The sequence below is a fragment of the Benincasa hispida genome, chromosome 9 (assembly GCF_009727055.1).
Source record: "Benincasa hispida cultivar B227 chromosome 9, ASM972705v1, whole genome shotgun sequence".
In the NCBI taxonomy this organism is placed as follows: Eukaryota; Viridiplantae; Streptophyta; class Magnoliopsida; order Cucurbitales; family Cucurbitaceae; genus Benincasa; species Benincasa hispida.
The window spans coordinates 44,681,096-44,701,870 of record NC_052357.1 but is presented as its reverse complement, the minus strand read 5'-3'; positions in this window follow the sequence as shown (position 1 = coordinate 44,701,870).

The window sequence follows — 20,775 nt, the reverse complement described above, 5'->3', positions numbered from 1 at the left end:
AGCATAACGGTCAACCAGTACAAATAGAGGTTTTCTACGATGGACTAACTGAAGCATCACAAATAGCAACCAATGTTTTTGTAGCAGATTGCCTATTAGACAAGATTTATACTACAACAAAGGCCGTTTTGGATAGAATTTCAAGGAACCACGAGGATTAGAAGGCTAATGGTTACGACTCAAGATCAAGTAAAAGAGGAAATAATTCAGGAATAATTGAAAATAATGTAGTCGCTGCACTACAAACTCAGATGGCTACCATGACCAACTTATTGCAAACAAGGGCTTTGAGTAAGGTCAACGTAGGAAGCAGTAACCAAGTGAATGCGGTGAATCAAGTTATTGACATGTGATGCGTTGGTTGTGAGGAAGCACATACATTTTATATGTGCCCGCTTAATCCACAATGTGTGTATTTTATCAAGAATAATCCTTACTCGAATACTTATAATCCTAGATGGAGAAGTCATCCCAATTTCTCATGGGATGTAAATTAGCAACAACAGTTAGAATAGCAAGGCTGTCAGCAAACAAATAGAGGTGGACCACCTAGGTTCCACCAAGGACACCAAAGAAATCAACCATTGCAAAACCCACCGCAGCAGGCATTAAGTTCTTCACCCCGCTAGAAGCTCTATTAAAAGAATACACGCAAAATAATGATGCCTTGTTGTAGAGCTAAGCATCATCAATACGAAACTTAGAGCTTCAAATGGGTCAGATAGCTGGAGAGCTGAAGAACTGACCGAGTGGAACATTTTTTTTAGTAATACAGAAGTTCCTAGAAACGAAGGAAGTTAAAAAAAAAAGGGTGTCAGGTCGTGACACCAATGAGTGGGAAACTTTTGACCAGTCATAGATCGGAGATAAACAACTCATCAAACCAACCACCATTTGACCAAACCAAAACCAATGACCAACAGACCACAAAGAAATCAACATAAATGAAATCGGTGCAGAACGACTCAACTCAATGCATGAAGGAAAAGGAGCAAAAGTCAATCAATGATGATCAACACAGATTTTCTTCTGTGAATACTTCAACTTCAAGCACAACATTTGAGCTGCATCCATCTCCAACTTTCCCCCCATAGATTGAAGAAAAAGAACGATGAAAAATAGTTTAAACGCTTCCTCGATGTGCTTAAACAACTACATATTAATATTTCATTGGTGGAAGCTTTTGAATAAATGTCGAGTTATGCTAAATTTTTGAAAGATATTTTGTCAAAGAAGAAAAGACTCGGTGAAGTTGAGACTGTTACCTTGACACAAGAATGCACTACATTTATTAAAAACAATATCCTTGAGAAAATGAAGGATCTTGGTAGTTTAATCATTCCTTGTTCAATAGAAGGAATGGATGTAGGTCATGCATTATGTAACCTGGGCACAAGTATTAACTTGATGCCCTTTTCAATCTTCAAGAATTTGGGGATTGGAAAGGCTCAACCTACAACTATATCCTTCCAACTTGTCGATCGTTCTATCACTTATTTTAAAAGTAAGATTGAAGATGTTCTTGTCCAAGTTGACAAATTCATATTCCCCACAAATTTTTCATCATATTGAACTACAAAGCTAATAAAGATATTCGAATTATCCTTGGTAGACCATTCTTATCTACAGGGAGGTTCTAAGGACTACTTGCCACAAGGATAGACCTTTACGGCGGATTCACTTCCTTATTTCTCCTTTGTTTCCTTTTTTCCTACCGATCAGTGCTTCTCCTTGCGTTCAATTCCCTTAAAGATGTCTCCGAAGACATCCATCTCATTTCTCCTTGCTGCCTCGTTTGCATTAGCCTGATCACTTGCAGCAGGCGGTAATGGGTGTATTGCCTCCAACTCAGGACTGTTGGGTCTTACTCTTGTTTCAAGTGAAGTTGGTACTTTGGGTGCTTTTTCTTTCGAGGACTCAACACTTGTGCCCACTCGCACTTGGGAAGGTGAGGAAGTGGATAAGACAAGCAAGGATGAGCTTGTGACAGTAATGGGAAAGATGACAGCCAATGGTTCAGTGGTTAGTGTGGTTGGTGGATGCAAGGCTGGAGTAGGGGCAGTTTATAAGTGGGCAAAAACGATAAAGGTAGGTATGATCGAAGTTATGATGGGGAGAACCAACGGACGACGAGCTTGATGTGTAAAAGAGAAGATCTGTTGAGTGGGTTATTGTTGAGATTGATGTCCTAATTCTCTCGGAGTCTCGTTGTTTGTAATTATACACATTGTTTATGAATAAAATAAGTGTTATTTCATTATGGCATTTACTCATATCCAATAAACAAAGCTCCATGGTTGTTGTATGTAAACTTAAGCATGTATATGAGATATACAAGTGGATCATGCTTTAAGTGATAACCCAAATAGATCTGTAGTATAAGGATTAAAGTGGGATACCTGATCCTGGTGTCACTATGGATACAACCCGCGCTGTAGGAGTTTGCAAGTGTTAGAAACTACTACAGATGGTAGATCCTGACTATTCATGTGGAGACATGCGAGCTGGGGTCTCCTATACAAAGAGTTTGCATAAGACCGGACCACGAGATGATTTTTCTTTGTATATAGCACCGTTGATCTAGGAGCCTTACATCTCACCTAAATGACAATAGGTGACATGACCTCACTCTTGAGTGTTTTGGGAATTCTTGCTTTTGATAGCGGTTCTTTGATTAATATGGGTGAGAGTGGCCAGATTGCCAACTCAATATGCCTATCCTTTTGGGGACTTATTTGATCTAGAGCTGGGAACTCAGTTACACAAGATAGAATTCATTCATTCCTCGAAGCAGAGGTAAGTAGATAGTTTGCTCCCTTAAGGGCTGATTCTGGGGCTTGAACATAGTGGCCACAACTTCTCTTTGGAAAAGAGGACTCAGTTATAGTAGGACTATGACTTATGTTCATTAGAGGAATCAGTGATACTTAAGAAGTTAGATGTAACTACAGGGCCATAACGGTTATTGGCCAAGTTGTACTTACGAGCGATCTGTGAAGGGTTTCCGCACTGTTGATTGGTTAAGAAAGACACATAATATATTTGTAGTAAGGAGAGTTCAGTTGTCGGTCTTTAATGGAGTGCTTGGCAGTTAACGGATGGTGGATCTCGTGACTAAAGATTTTAGGCAGTTATTCACGTACCGTTGGAGCTTCGAGCTACAGGTTCATAAGGTCTCCTTGGTAGCTTAATGGATTCAAGTTGAGAATCAATTCTTGGTGTTGGTTTGAAATATTCAAATTGACAAGAGGTATTTCGATTATATATGATATGATCGGTGTGGTGTATGAGATACATGAAGTAGAGGGTTAATGTAAATGAGATTTACATTAAGTGCCATGGAATAGAAAAAAAGCTATGATTTTTATGTTTCATGAGATGAAATATTAAAACTATAAGTTATAAATATAGTATGATAAGTTGTTATCATTTATATTTATAATTATTGGATAATTATCTCTTTTTTTCTAATAACCAATTAAGTGGGAGGTTATTGGTGGTTTCATGGTAACCGTGATATAAAAGGAAAAATGTTTTCCTAAATTTGATAAGATGTTAATTTGAGATTTCCAATCTCGGAAAGTTCTCACGAAAAAGACTATCAAATAAATCAGATTTACTAAACGACAACTTGGAGAGACTAAACGATCGTGGAGTGTTCCTACACGATAGACACTCAGATGACCAATGAGCTGAACGATTATATAACTTTTTCTAGATGATCGTATAGCATTTGTTAAACAATTGGGCATTGTTCTATACGATAGGCTTTATCTTCTCCCACTTGCTCAATCGTTTACATGATTGTTCTCCTCCGGTTTCCTCCTCTAACCAAGTCCACACAGTGCCCACACTCTGGATTCTCACACTGAGAATACTAAGGTAACCTTTTTGGTGGTGTCATACTCAACTAGACATAGTCGAGGTTCTGTGGAGGCCGTTCGTGGTGTTCAAAGTGTTCGTGACCTTGGCGATCATTTTGTTCGAGTTCGTTGTGATCGTGCAGTATAGCGGACGTGTTGTATGAGTGTTCTTTTGTTGCCGTGTTGTCGCTTGTTCGAGCGTTCGTGATCGAGGGATCTTGAAGATGAGTCTTCAAAGGTATGTGAATTCTTTCCCTTGATCGTATAGTAAAGCATGCTATAATTTCTATTTTGCACATAGCCTATTGTTTCCGTTTGTGACTGTAATTGTGTATGTTCATATATGATTGAAATTTGGAAAGATCCTTTCGCTGCTCATGAAAATCCTCATGTCTGATTTCCTTCAGTTATGAGGGGCTAGAAGAAGGATGCGACCATGCAAACAGAATCGGAAGGCAACTCTGGCGCAACTATTGCTGAGATGGTGAAGAATTGGAGGAGGAAGCACGGGTTGAGATGTTTTTGATGCTGTCTTGGTGAGCCATTGATGGATGAAGGGAAGGTTTCTGAAGGATTTGGTAGAGAGAATGCTTGTCGAACGATGATCAGAAGGCAAGGGAGCTAGGGTTGTAGAGAGCAATGATCGAAGAAAAAAGACAAAAGTGCCAAAAAATGAGAAAATAACTAAGTGAGGGGTTTATATATGAGCACGTGATTTCACATGCTAACGTCATGCATAATGATGAAGCATTTATTGAGGCCTGACAAGATGGCTTCTCTGGTGGCACATGCACGTGTCTCCTCAAGTATCTCTAACAGTCATAAACCTTTGAGTACCCCATGCGTTGAATGAATTGAACACAAGTAATGAAATCACACGACGCAGTAAACATTCAATACAATTTTTCGTTTTCACTTGTCCAATTATCAGAGAGAAAATTCACCAATCTTAATTCAAAACAACCAAACTAAAGCAGTCAATTCTCACAAAAGCAATGAATTAAAAGGAAAACAACTAATTAAAGCAGCAAAACAAATAAAGCTAAAAGTAAAGGTGCACATTTGGAAAGGCGTGATCGTGTTAAGCGTAGGGACCATCCAATGCAAACTTCATTCATAGAACTTAATTCTCGACTTGCACGTTTTGATGTTTTGCCACACTTTAAAATGATTGATTCTTGCATGAGTACTAAGGACTCGGTCATTCCAAAATTCGTCCTTTTGGCGCCTTGGTCCAACTCCATCAAGGATCTCCCTTGTAAGCTCTTGTGGTGGACCTTCATCCATCACAAAACATTGTGCTTCTTCCTTGTCATAAACCAACCATGCTGGAATCACCCTACAGAGATGCAGTTATGCTATATAATGGCATAAGCGCTTCACGTGGTAGAGAACAATACGTTGGAACTTCATCCATTGTAAGCTCATGTGGTGGACCTTCATCCATTACAAAATATGGTGCTTCTTCCTTTCATAAACCAACCATGCTGGAATCACCATATAGAGATGCAGTTATGCTATTGGATGCATATAATGGCATAAGTGCCTCACGTGGTAGAGAACAATACATTGGAACTTCATGAGAAGTTTCAAGTTATCTTCCTCTATGCTAAGATGGATTTCTTCATTATGAAGTTAATCCAAAGAGAGATTATGCTGTGGGATATCCAGTGACGTTTCCTCCAACACATCACCTACTACAACTTGGCATTACCCCTCTTGCTCTTGTAATGAATCAAGAGGTGCAAGATCTCTCGACATTTTTCCATAACATCGATTTTGTAGCTCATTCAGGATCTGATCCATTTGCATTTCTAAGAACTTTAGAGAAAGTTCTTGGTCTTGGAGGATAGCGTTATTCTTCTCCATGTGTGTTTGCAACAGTATTTCCAAGGTTTCTGATGATTCTTCACTTTGTTGTTGGGCATAGAACTGATCATCTTCATATTGAGCAGCTGGTGGTTGATAGCCCCAAGAAGCATTGGAGTATTGTCACCCATTATGACTATACCCATTAACGCAATGATCATTGAAGTAGCATGGAGGTTAGTAATAATATTGCCCGTTGGGGTGGCTTGTGTTGAACATTAATGAGTTTAACATTAATGATGCCTTTGACTTTGTCTTTTGAATCTCACTTTTTGTCCGAAGGTCTTTTCAATCTTAGGGTCATATTTAGGTTCTGGTGTACCACCTTTACATACAAAACATTTGCAAAGGTAGACTAGACTTGCAATACACCTTTGATTGAACTTTCTGCAAAAATCACACAAACCAAAATCTAAATTAGCTATGTTGCAAGTCTCTGACAACGACATCAAAAACTTATTGTGTATAAAAATAATCCTTACGCATGTGTTATATTAATCAATCAAATAATCTGAAATGGATACAAATATTCCTTAATTAAACTCAAGTATAAGCTTAACTAGAGTTTCCTAGTGAGTCCAAGGTAAAAAAGGGGACTTGATATAACTTAATTAAGAATGGTTGAATGACTTTCACGGTACTTCTAGAGTATCATGCATTGAAAAGTTAAATTGATGAGGTGAAATAGGATTAAGAATGAATTATATGGATGATGTGCATCGAGTGTGTGCGATGATGATGATGTGTGGAGTGGTGAAATGATGGTGTTAGTGATGGGGATGCAATCACAAATAAAGCAGCGTGCGTTGAAATGGATAAAAATCAGTTAATAAGGCAGGATTGAGAAGGTTTACTAACATTCTCCTAAGTAATACATAAATATGCATTCATACCATTAACTCATAAAATGAAGAACTCACCTCTCGGTGTTTCATGCCACATTTATCCTATTACTAGAACAAATGTTAAAGTTAATTTTGGACAAAAGGTTAACTTTATCTCTAAAGCTACTTCTTACCTTGCTTAATGAATTCCACAATCACTTAAACTGATTTATCAGATGGATTGAAGCAATAGATTAAGCACACATTAAACAAGATGAACTTTAACTTATGCAAAATTTAGGAAAATTTCAGTTTAATCTTCTTAACCTATTAGGGAATTTAGTTGCTCATGATGAAGAAAATTAGAAGCATGGAAATGTGAGAGATAATAGAAATCCTATTTCTATTAAAATATAAAATTTCTCAATCTCAAGATCTTAATCAAAATTTCAAATAAAAAGAAAATAGAGTAAAGAGGGGAGATGGAAGTGTCAAACCGCTGGTTACAATCTCTTGCTCACTTTGGCTTTGACGGTAGCTGCTTCAAGGTGGTTGCAAGGGATGTTGGTAGTGCTCTCTCCCTTTTCAGAGAAGAAGACTAAGTTTTCACTCCGAATTGTTCAAAGAGAAGCTCAGGAGGTGGATGATTGCAGATTGAGGAAATTTTGGCAGAGCTTCAACCAATTTCTTGACAAAGGTTCCACTCTTGAGATGAAGCTCTTTGGGCTATTTATAGACGTCAAACGAGAAGGCTTTTAATTTCTTTCTAATGGTTATCTGACACATTTGCATTTAATTCCATGTTCTATTGTGTCGAATCCTCGCGTCACAAATTCATTGGTTCTGGCACGACTGTTTCAAATCAACTACCAACTTACACTTTGATGTGACGTCCACCGCTAATACGTTTGTTGTTTCCCTTCCTTCATATTTCTACTCAACGCATGGTTCTTCGTGTGCAAGATTGAATTTGATTTGATCTCTTTATACGTCTATAGCTGCAACTTTTATTTCCTTAGCTAATTTTTGCTTCTTTTCATAAAAATCTTGCATTCAAAGATGTTAGATTTATAATTTCAGGATAATGAGTTTTGTAAACGCTTGAATGCAAAGTTTATCTAATTACATGAATTTCTTTTCAAGTTAATATGTTTTCCTACGAATTTCCCTAGTTATTCTAAATAAAAAGCTACAATAACTTATATTTCTACAAGTTATCACATTGCTAGCTCACAACGAGTCAACAAGGACCAAAGTTTTGAAAGAATAATTCCAAATGTTCCAATTTGTTTAGGGATGTACTATTAATTACATATGATATAATTAATACAAAAGATAATATATATAGATGCATTATTATATAGTTAATTATGGTCATGATTCAAATTTAAACTATATATTATGGGAGAAGTAGTATATTTGAATGTGATTTTAAATATTAAACTAATATACATAAGATTTATATTAAAACTATAGGTTATATATTAATATGAATGAAATTCATACAAAAACTATAGATTAAGAGAGAAATGTGCATTTGAATATTTCAAACTTTAATTTAATTGAATATGAGATATTTAATTAAATTAATTATTATTAATAGCTTCCCCTTAATGCAATGGGAGTGGGAAGGTAGACAGTTGTCCTCTCCCTTTCATTAAAATCTCATAGAAACGTTATGTGAAGAACAAGAACTACGGTAAGTTTTACTCTCTCTCCATAAAACTACAAAAAAAAAAAGTTATCTGTAATATTTGGATTCTCTCTTTCAATCTCAATCTTTCAAATAGCACTTTCAGCAGTGGGTTCTTTCCAAGAGTCATAGTCAAGGAAGATCGTTTGACGACATTGTCAAAGAAAGAGAAGATCAATCAATTAAATGAGAGGATTAGCTTTGGAGAAGAGGAATCTACAAAGGTAATTTTTCTCCTCTTTAATTTATGCTTAACCTAAATAACTTGCAGCATGCTGATGTTCGAGTTGTTTCTTAATTTTTTTCTGAAATTTTAATCTTCCCAAAATTGAAACAAAAGCGATCAAACGCTTCTACCGAAGATTCGATCCCTTCATTTACTACAAATGAAATTCCAATTTTCGATACGAAAAGACTAAGCTAGCTTGCCAAATATGCAAAACGCAAGATGGCATAGTAAAAGACAGATACAACCATTATATATATAAATGGGTGTGTGTGTGGAGGTTGAAGTGCAATTGCATGAAGAGAAAGCCCAAGAGGATAATGAGTAATGAGTTTTATGCTTGAGCCTATCGAGGGGTTTGTGAAGAAGAACATAAAATAGAAGAGCTTAGGGAAGTTTTGAGATTTAGGGTTTGCCTATTATATATTATTATTATTATTATTATTTTTAAAATATTAATGAAGCTTATCAAGATTATATCGGTCTAAGACTTACATTTACATAGTAATTAGTATGCCCCCCAAAACTAATATATATGTATGTCCTAAATTTATTTGATTTTCTTGGACAATATATAATTTTATTTTATATATTCTTACTGCATTTGTACGGTTTAATTTTAGACTTCTTGTAATTAATTTTGTTATTTAGTACAAAGTTAGAAAACAAAAGGTGTATAAAAGTTATTTTTATTTTATAATTTCCTAACACAATAATATTTTTGTTCATGGCCCGTGTTTCCTATTTGTTAGAAGGAAAATTTAGCTTGCTCAGTAGGACCCATAATAAGGTGGTCTAGGTATAAGGAGTCTATGGAAGGACTGAGCCTAGAGAGAGAAAGTCTAGGCATGAGGAACTTAAGAGATCTTTAAGCCTAGGCACGAGGAGAGTCTGAGTTTAGAGAAGCCTAGGTTTGACCTGCTTAGACATGAAAATCATAAAGAGCATTTTAAGAGCACCCAATATATATATATCCTAAATTTATTTGATTTCCTTGGACAATATAATTTATTTTATATATTCTTTATGCATTTGTACCGTTTAATTTTAGACTTCTTGTAATTACTTTTGTTATTTAGTACAAAGTTAGCAAACAAAAAATGTATATAAAAGTTATTTTTATTTTCTAATTTCCTAATATGATAATATTTTCGTGCATCTCACGTGTTTCTTATTAGTGGAGTAAAAATTGACACATAATTTTGATGAGATATTCTAGATAGAACTAAGGCTTAATTTGGGATTGTTGAAACTTTTTTTAAAAAATTGTTGTTAACTATTGCTAATGCTCATTATGAGAGTTATTTGGGCTTTTTATCTCAGCTTGTTGTGAAGAAATCAAGTATTTTGTGATGAAAAGGTTCATTTTGGTAAAAATAAGTATTGAGCATGCTTCTGACCCTAATATGTGAAATATACCTGATTTGTGTATTTCTTTTTTTTTTCTTTCCTCTTTTTTTTTTTGTTTTTTGTTTTTTTTTTGGTAGTTTTGATGTGTTTTGAAGTTATTTTGTAGAAGTTCATATTTCAGACCAAATTGCACTGAGGATGCAGCTAAAAAGTAACCTAGAAATTGAGTTAAGAGAAAAAGGAGGCTAGGAGATAGCTAAAATGTACCTATAAATGCGCCAACAATACATTTGAGATTGCGTCTCAATTGCTTCAACAAAAATTTAAATATTGAAGCCAGATTGTGCCCATAATTGGTCTTTTTTGACCGATTACTGAAATCATGAGATTTGGCAAATTTTGATTCATAAATCTAATCTAATTGCTTATTTATTGTTGGAATTGATGGAAGACAACCTTATGACATTAAAGGTTGATTGAATACTCCCACGCCTATAAATTTAGCCTAAAAGCTTCAATAAATCTCATTGCATCAACAAAAACACATTTCATCTATGACAACTCTCTTAGAATTTCTTTAGATCTAGGTTACACTTAAACACTTTACATTTTCAACACCTTCACTTATATCAAAAGACGGTATAGGGTGGTAAATCTTTCGTTGGGCACTTAAGATTGAAAGATCTAAGTGTAAAGACTTATATTTCCTTGGAAAAGGTTGAGATATAGCTTAAAAAAAGGTTCAATCTTCATGCTTGTGTTAGTCTTCCAGCTTTCTTTTATTGTTTTATGTTATGGTACTTGGTATCAATTTTATTTCATTCAATGAAGTTCATTTTATTCTCATTTTCTATTATTTTCTTTAATCATGAGCTTATCTCCCTTTATGGAAATTCAAAATATGTGGAAGCCTAGTTAATTAGCTTGTCTCCACTTGAGTCCTAAGTTTGCCCAATGGTTATCAACATCTTATTTTATTGAGTTTGTTTTTAATTATTTTGAAAATTTTTCTAATCAATTAGGTTTTCATAAAATATTTTACTTCAACATTGAAATAGTTAAACAAAAACGATTTTCATAAAAGAAGTATAATTATAGTATCTAGACATATAACTTGACTTTGCCCTCTGTTCATCCAGCTGCGCAGACAACAATAGGAACAGAGGCTCTGATGAATAGTGTCAATAATGTAGAAAATGGAATCCGCACCGGTGAATGAACTGGAAAAAACCTACAAAACAGAACTCGTGAAAGAAGGCTGAGTCACGAATCTCACTCTCTTTAAGATGTTTCGCGACTCTGTAAGGAGTGAAAGGTGTTCATAGTAGATGCAACGTCGTCTCCAAGATAAAATAACTCAAATAAAATCCTGTCTCGATTGAAACTGCATCGGAGGCTGATCGAAATTCTCACACCTCTCTAGACTAATTATGCTCGAAAAATGTGAAAAAAAAAAAAGATAAGCTGGGAGGGAAGTTGATTTTCTAATTTCTGCCCTCCTTTTAAAGCACTGAAGGTAATTTATAGGCCTTGAGAGTGCGCTTCAGAAGAGTAACGTGCGTATACATGCATAATACGAGAAAGGAACTAATGACACGGAAGACTACGACAAAAACAAATGACCACGGTAAGTTCAGATGATTAACAGAACGAATGATGATTTTTTATTATTTTTTTAAAATAAAAATAAAAATAAAAATAAAATAAATAATTTTTTTTTTAATAAAAATAATCCAAACACACGCGCAGTGGTGACACGCATGTGGAATGACCATCATACCCACATTTACCTTCCTCCTCACCCCTTCTAAAACTTAGGTACTCCTTTTAAAGCACTGAAGGTAATTTATAGGCCTTGAGAGTGCGCTTCAGAAGAGTAACGTGCGTATACATGCATAATACGGGAAAGGAACTAATGACATGGAAGACTACGACAAAAACAAATGACCACGGTAAGTTCAGATGATTAACAGAACTGATGATTTTTTATTATTTTTTTAAAATAAAAATAAAAATAAAAATAAAATAAATAATTTTTTTTAATAAAAATAATCCAAACACACGTGCAATGGTGACACGCATGTGGAATGATCATCATACCCACATTTACCTTCCTCCTCACCCCTTCTAAAACTTGGGTACTCCTTGTGGCCCAAACCCACAAAGAAAGGTGGGGGTAAATAAAGAGGCAACTCCTTGTAAAATTAACCAATGTGGAATTCTCTACTTCCCTTTTCCTTCAAGAAATATAAATTTTCACCAAAAATTCTCCACTTGAAGGTGAAAATTTAAAACATAAAAAAACATTTTTCATTGAGCAATATCAGTCTGTACAAATACTGTGCATAAGCAAAGGTGTCTTGCGGCTTGAACCTTTACATAATGAAGATGATTTAGAATATACTAGAGTGACTCTTGGTTTTGAACTCTATCTCTAATAACATCTCACTCACAATATTATTAAGGTGTAGTTTGAAAGCCCGTGTTTTAAGGCCTAGCACGTGTATCCTAGTTTAGTGAACGCTTTAGAGAATTTTCCTAAAATTCCATAGGAAGTAGACCCCACTTCCACATTCGCGTAGGTGATTCACGTGTACTCCTATAGCTAGGTACCACACTGGACATCAAGTATAGGTCTCATTAAGAACTAAGTTCAACCCTTTTTACACTTTAGGATATCATGTTGAGACTCTAGGTTATAGGAACGAAACTCTGTGTTGTTTTTAGCATGATCCACTTTATATCATTTGTGATCAGTTATAACTCATTGAACATGTTTTTTAGGATCTCTAGTTTACAGGTTGGGTTTTCTTCACAAGTGATTCATCTTTCTATAGGCATGAATTTCATTCTTTCTGAGGTTTTGAAAACTTTTTCTCTGGCTAGTTCTTTCGTCAAAGAATCTTCCAGGTTTTCATCAGTTCGTATGTGATCCACTCTAACTGTACTAGTAGTGACGAACTCTCTAATGACACTGTGCTTATGACGCGTTTGTCATCTCTTTTGGTTGTAATAACGGTTTTGAACTTTTACGATTGTTGAAGTACTATCGCAATGGATCAATATGGCAGGTACCCGTTTTTCCCATAGGAGAATTTCTGATAGCATACTTCTAAACCAACCTGCTTCTTCACTAGCTATTGCTAGCGTTATCATTTCTAACTCCATCATTGATTGGGCTAAAATAGTCCATTTCTTGGACTTTCAAGAAACAACTCCACCTGCTATATTAAAAATATAGCCACCAGTAGCATTTTAATCATTTGAGAGGGAGTTGCAGTTAGTATCGCAGAACCCTTCCAGGACAACGAAAAACTTTTGGTAATGTAATCCTAGGTTTCAGGTTTTCTTCATATACCTCATAACCCTTTCTACAACATTCCAATGCTCTATACTAGGTCTGCTTGTAAACCTACAAAGTAATCCTACATTAGGCCTAGTGCAGTCAGCAGTATATCTGAGACTGTCTATGATGCTCGCATACTCAGATTGATTAACACCATTACTGGTGTTCTTGAACAATCTAATATTAGGATCTTAAGGAGTACATTCTAGTTTAGAATTTTTTTTTCTATATAATGAGATTGATTTAAAGAAATTTCATTTTCAGACCTAATCACTTTTTTTGCATAAGATTACATCTGCTTTTCCTAAGTATTTTATATCAAAGTTTGCATTCAACCAGGATTTTACATCATTTATAACGTGCAAGTTCGATAAAAAAAAAAAAAAAAAAAAAGAAATCATCTACATACAAACATATGATAGTCATAGATTTTTTTCGAACTTATAGTAGATACATTTGTCACTTTCATTAACTTTGAATCTTTTAGATGTGATGAAATTATCAAATTTCTCATGTCATTGCTTAGGAGCTTGCTTCAAGCCATAAAGAGATTTATCTAACTTGCAAACCTTGTTCTCTTAACCATGGACTATGAAGCCTTCAGGTTGTTCCATGTAAATTTCTTCCTCAAGTTCACCATTTAGGAATGCAGTCTTTACATCCATCAAATGAACTGCAAGGTTGTTTCAGGCAACGAGAGAAAAAAACACATAGATTGAGGTGATTATGGTCACAAGGGAGAAAATGTCAAAGAAGTCTATGTTTTCTCTTTGTCTGAAACTCTTAGCTACAAGTCTAGCTTTGTATTTGTCAATTATTCCATTAGGTTTGAGTTTCTTCCTCTGAATCCATTTGCATCCTATTACCTTGCAACCAGGGAGTAGGTCTACCAAATGCCAAATTCTATTTGACTCAAGAGAGTCCATTCCATCATTTATTGCTTCTTGCCATAAATTGGCATCTACTTGGGATAGGACATCTTTTAGGTTCTTAGGATCTTCTTCTATGTTGAAGGTTTGGAATTCATCCCCAAAGTCCTTGATAGTACGAGTCCTTTTGCTTCTTCTGGGTTCTGGGTCTGCTTCCTCATTGGGAGTTAGGTTTCTAATTGATGGTAGACTACTAGATCTCGAGTCCTCATTATTCCTTGATTTGAAAGAACATCTATCCTCAAAGAAGTCAGCATCATTGGATTCTATAATCACTTGATTTATTAGGTCATAAAACCTATATGCTTTACTATTTACTGCACACTCTATAAAGACACATTCATAGGCTCTACTAGGAAGCTTCCTTCTTTTAGGATCTGGTATTCTTACATAGGTTAGACACCCCAAAGTTATAAAATATGACAAGTTCAGTTTCTTATTCTTAAGAACTTCATAGGATGAGGTTTTGTTTTTAGACTTTGGTATTCTATTAAGCACATAACACACAGTAAGGATAATTTCATGCCATTAATAAGAGGCAACTCTTGATTAAGTAAAATAACAACTATTAATTCAGATAGAGCTCTATTTTTCCTTTCAGCTTTATCATTCATTTCAGAAGAATAAGGTGCCGTCTTTTCATGAATTATTCCATGCGAATTATAGAAATTGTTAAAAGCATCTGAATCGTATTCAGTTCCTCTATCACTATGAAGTCTCTCAATTTTTCTGTTAAACTGGTTTTCTATTTCGATCACAAACAATTTGAACATGGCAAAAGCATCGATTTTATTTGTCAGCAGATATACGAATGTGAAGTCAAAGCAGTCATCAATAAAAGTGATAAAGTATCTTTTACTATTCTTAGTCAAGACACTATCAAACTCACATAAGTTTGAATGAATCAAATCTAGAGGCTCAAATTTCCTAAATACAAATTTATGCAAAGACTTATTTATTTTAGCCTGACTACAATATTCACATTTATCAAAGTCATTCATGGATAATTTAGGAATCATTTCCAAACTCATGTTACTAATTATTCGTTTATTAACATGACAAAGCCTAGCATGTCAAACATTAAAAGAACACAACATATAAGTAGAAGATTTAGTTTTATTCATGTCAAGGTTTAGTTTGAACATTCCATCAGTTGCATAACACTTCTCCCCGAAGACATTATCTTTTATGAGGGTATATAAGTTAGCCCCTATGGTCTGAGTGAAGCCAACCTTGTTGAGGAGATAGCCTGAGACCAGATTCTTTCTTATTTCTGAGGTGTGTAGAATTTCCTTCAGAGTTACGATCTTTCCAGAGGTAAACTTTAGCTCTACCTCACCGATTCCAGCAACTATTTTTGAGTCGTGATCATCCAACAATATATTTTTATCTAGTTTTAGAATACTATTTAAATAGACCACAATCATGATAGACATGACACGTAGCGCCAGTGTCTAGCCACCACTCTTCAAACCCCCGATCACATTTACTTCTGTGATCTTGGCAGCTAATTCTTCTTCAGTCAGGTTCCCCTAGGCCTGCACAAATGCAGGACAACACCTGTTCCTACAGTTTTTGGCCATATACCAGGTTTATGATAGTTGAAGCAAAGAAATTGTACGGTTTCTCCTGTAGGGGGTTTCTGATTCTTTTGATTTCTCTTATTCCTGGATACACGATTATGAACTTTCATCTTATTTCCCTTTGGCTTTAGTCCAAGTTTTTAAATAGTAGAGGCAGACTTTCTGTAAGACCCTAACACTAAATCTAAAGTGGGAGGTTAAATAGAGAAGAAAAATCCTAAGTAAGGATATTGGAACAAAGGGTGGAAAACATTAAAATTATCAAAAAGGTGACCAAAGGTCCAAACACCTATGAATAGCTTAAAACATGTGGGACGCAAGAATGCATGGAGGATGGAAGCAAGAAGACTTGAAAAATAGCTAAGGGTTGCATACAACCAACGCAAAGGCATACATGAGCCGTGCGGACATGGATAGGAAGCATGCGTCGAGTGAGCATGCTAGGCACACAACCCATGTGTCGAGGCCAAGCGCCAAGCGCACAGTCCATGCGTCGAGGACAAGCGCACAGGCCATGCGTCAAGCGCGCAGCCCATGCGTCAAGCGCGCAGCCCATGCGTTGATAGTGTATACCGAGTGCCCTGCCTATGCGTCCAACGGGCAAGCGGGCAAGCCATCCTATGCATCGAAGCGCTGCCGAGTCTATCGAGCAGCCATGCGTCGATGCGTTATGCTAAGCGCACGCCCATGTGGCGAGGCACGCCTATGCGGCCGAGCATGCTTATGCGGCCAAGCGCGCAAGCGCCTAGGCAATACGCCTATATGTCGATGGTCAGCGCCGTGCGTCCATGCTTAGTAGGCTGAGCAAGCACACCTAGCAAGCCATGCGTCAAGGGTGAGCGGCCACCCTATGCGTTGGTGATGGCCGACTCATGCGATGGCTAAGTGGGACTTTGATGAAGGAAAGGTGAGTTGCTATGCGTTAAGGATAAAAGGTAAGGCTAATTGATGGAAAACTTCAAGGGAAGATGCAATGGTAGATGAGCATAAGTCTTAAACAATTTAGATAGAGAAATATGTTAAGTATTTAAGTGATTTAGGTGGCAAAAGGAGGATCACACAAAGTTCTAGTAGGAGGTGGACAAAGGAGATTTCATGCAATTGAAGTCTTATCACCCCAAGCAGGAGGTGGGTGAAGGAGATTTCAGGCAAAAAAGGAGATTTTGGCTGGCAAGCTGAGATGAGAACAACTCAAGGCTAGGCTGGGTAGACTAAGTGTTGGCAGCTCCAAATGAGAACCAAATGGGAATTGAGTTGTCACCATGGGGTGAGTTTGGAATGGCTATAAATAGAGGGGTTGGGCAAGAGGAATTTATTCATACCATCACCTAAATCTTGTGTTGAGAGCATATTTAGAGAGTTACGTTTGAGTTATTAGGCTGCCAAATTGATTGGAGATCAAAAGAAACAAAGGTTGCGTTGGTGAGGCATTGAGTCAGTCGGATGCACAGCCAGCCCATACCCTGCGTGCACGCCTCGCAGCGCTGCGTCCATCTGCGCGCCTCGCTCGACGCATCCCACGCGCTAGCCCAACACAGCTGCCTTACTACCCAAACGCCCAGCTGCCTACCACGTCCAAATAACCTCTAAAGAGGCTAATTTGAGGATTTTGGCTAAATTGGAGTAGAGTAAGCTGGTATTTTAATTATATAATGGTATTTTGGCTATTTTGACATTATTTATTGATATAACAAGTATTAATTGAGGAATTTCCATTGATATGGAGGAATTCTTAGGAAGGTATCCTCAAGGGATTTTTAGTGGAAAAACTTGCTTGCGGTGAGTGTTTACTTAGTTTTATGCGTTGATATGTGGATAAATGCATATGTAGGTGCAAAATGCATGCTTATGATGTTATGATGTTGCCATGATATTGTTTGTGAATTTCTATGGAAACTAAGATTATACCTGGACTAGATAAGTTAGCATGCTTAATAAAAGGTGCTTGTGGGAAAATATAGTCGACCTCGGTCGGCGGGAAAATAATAGTCGGTGACGACCGACGGGAAATATAGTCAAGTTACCTAAGCATGACTAGCGGGTAAAGAATTGTCGATGTGCACATTGGCGGGAAAAGTGGGTTATAGGAAAGTTTCCATAAAAAGTTGTTATGATTGATAATGTGTCCATGATATGAGCATGCCACATATAGCATGGAACTGGAGGATGATGATTGAATGAATGTACACGTGATCATGCATAAATTATATTGGAATTGTGATTATGTGATTGACTTCCAAAAAATAGTTTTGCAAAGTGATTATTATTATTTTAAAAGCACCATTCACTGGGCTAGTAGCTCACACTCTTCCAAATGTTTTCTTCTATCCCCCCCTCCCCCCTCAGGTAGCAAAGCGGAGCGTTCAGGAAGGAGTCTACTAACCACTAACACACCAGGACTTGGTAAATTCTCAGGGCATGGCTCGGATCATGTAATAAAGAATATAGGGAATTGAACTATGTGTATGAAAGTTAGATAGAGTGTTGTAAACATGTTGAAATTTTTAATAGATAAGGGGGGGAGAAATGTTAAATTTAAATGTTGTCTTGGAAGACTACTGGTGTACCATCACGCTCCCTTCCAAGTCTTGGAGGCTAAGGCTAGGGAGGGGGTGTGACACTTTCTTGGTACGACGTTTATCTTCTCCCTCTGATCCTGCTTTTGGGCTTCCTTCTCAATCCTTAAATGTGTTATCAGGCTTTCCAAGGAAAATTCCTTGGTTTTATGTCTCAATGTGTTTTTAAAGTCTTTCCATATAGGAGGTAACTTGTTAAGAATAACAACTTGAAATTGCTCATTTAAAGGCATACATTTGCTGATGTTTTCATGAGCAATCTTTTACAATTCACGAGATTGAGCCTCCACAGATTTTTTGTACTTCATTTGGAACTTCAAATAACGATTTGTTGCATACTTTTCGAATCGACCTCTTCGGTATCATATTTTTTCAACAGTGCGTCTCAGAATTCTTTTGTTGTAGTCATCGAGCTATAATAGTCATACAGACCATTAGTCAAACCATTTAAAATAATTTTTTTGCATTCCTAAACAGCATCATCCTTGATTTGTTGTTCAATTGGATCTATTTGTGGAACAGTTGGCTTCTCCGTGGTGCAAGCGGCAACAACATTCTTCACAGTGAGGAAGAACAACATCTTCTGCTTCCAACGTTTGAAGTGTGCTCCTTCAAAACGGAAATGGCAGTTGAGATCGATGGACAGAGTATCATTATGTGTTGGTACGACCATCATGAACAGTGATAAATTGGAGCCGTTAAAAAAATTTTGAACTAGTTGCGCAGATAACAACAGGAATAGAGGCTTCGATAAACAATGTCAGCAATGTAGAAAATGGAATTTGCATCGACGAATGAACTGTGAAAAAACCTACAAAATAGAAACTCGTGAGAGAAGGCTGAGTCACAGATCTCGCTCTCTTTAAGACGTTTTGCGGCTCTTCCCAAAGTGCAAGCAGTTCATAGTAGATGCCATGCTGTCCCCAGGATAAAACAACCCAGATAAAATTCTGTCTTGATTAAAACTGCACTAGAAGCCGATAAAAAATCCCACACCCCTTTAGACTAATTATGCTCGAAAAACATGAAGGAAAAAATGAGAAGATAAGTAGGGAGGGAAGTTGATTTATTGATTCTTGCCCTCCTTCTGAAGCACTGAAGGCAATTTATAGGCCTTGAGAGTGCGCTTCAGAAGGGTAACGTGCATATGTACGCACAATGTGAGAACGAAACGAATAACACGGAAGACTACGAAAAAATTGGATGACCATGGTAAGTTCGAATGACCAAACGGAATAGATGATGATTCATTATTTTTTTTTAAATAAAAATAAAAATAAAATGAAATAAATAAAATATTTTTTATAAAAAAAAATTCACACACGCGTGCGCCTCGCGTTGTCACGCTCGATCGACCGAACGGACGATAGAGGCGATGTGTGTGTAGAATGACCATCATACCCACATTTTCCTACCTCTTCACCCCTTCTAAAACTTAGGTACCCCTTGTGGTCCAAACCCACAAGGAAATATAGGGGTAAATAAGAAGGCAACTCTTTGTAAAATTAACCAATGTGAGATTCTGTACTTCCTTTTTCAATTTTCACCAACAATCCCTCACTTGAAAATTTAAAACATAAGAAAACATTTTTCATCGAGCAATATCAATATGTACAATACTATGCATAAGCAAATGTGTCTTACGACTTGAACCTTTACATAGTAAAGATGATTTAGAATATACTAGAGTAACTTTTGGTTTTGAACTCTATCTCTAACAACATCTCACACACAACATTATTAGGGTATAGTTCGATAGCCCATGTTTTAAGGCCTTACACATGTATCCCAGTTTAGTGAACACTCTAGAGAATTTGTCTAAAATTTCGTAGGAAGCGGCCTCCACTTCTACATTCACGTAGGTGAGTCTATCACGAGTACTTCTGTAGCTAGGTACCCCACTTGACATTAAGTATAGATTTCATTAAAAATTAAGTACAACCTTTCTTACACTTCAGGATATCATGCTGAGACTCTAGGTTATTGGAAGGGAACTTTGTGTTGTTTTTAGCATGACTCACTTCATTTCACTTGTGATCACTTATTACCTGTTGAACCTATTTCTTGGGATCTTCAGTCTATAGGTTGGGTTTTCCTCACAAGTGATTCATCTTTCTATAGGCATGAATCCTATCCTTTCTGAGGTTTTGAAAACCTTCTCTCTGGTTAGTCCCTTCGTCAAAGGATCTACCAGGTTTTCATCAGTTCGTATGTGATCCACTCTAACTATACTAGTAGTGAGGAACTCTCTAATGGTACTGTGCTTACGACATATTTGTCGTCTTTTTCCGTTGTAATAATGGTTATGAACTTTTGTGATTACTGCAATACTATCGCAATGAATCAATATGGCAGGTACTAGTTTTTCCCATATTGAGAGCAGACTTCTAAGCTAACTTGCTTCTGCACTAGCTATTGCTAGTGCTATCATTTCTGACTCCATTGTAGATTGGGCTAAAAGAGTCTGTTTCATGGACTTCCAAAAAACATCTTTACCTGCTATGTTAAAAATATAG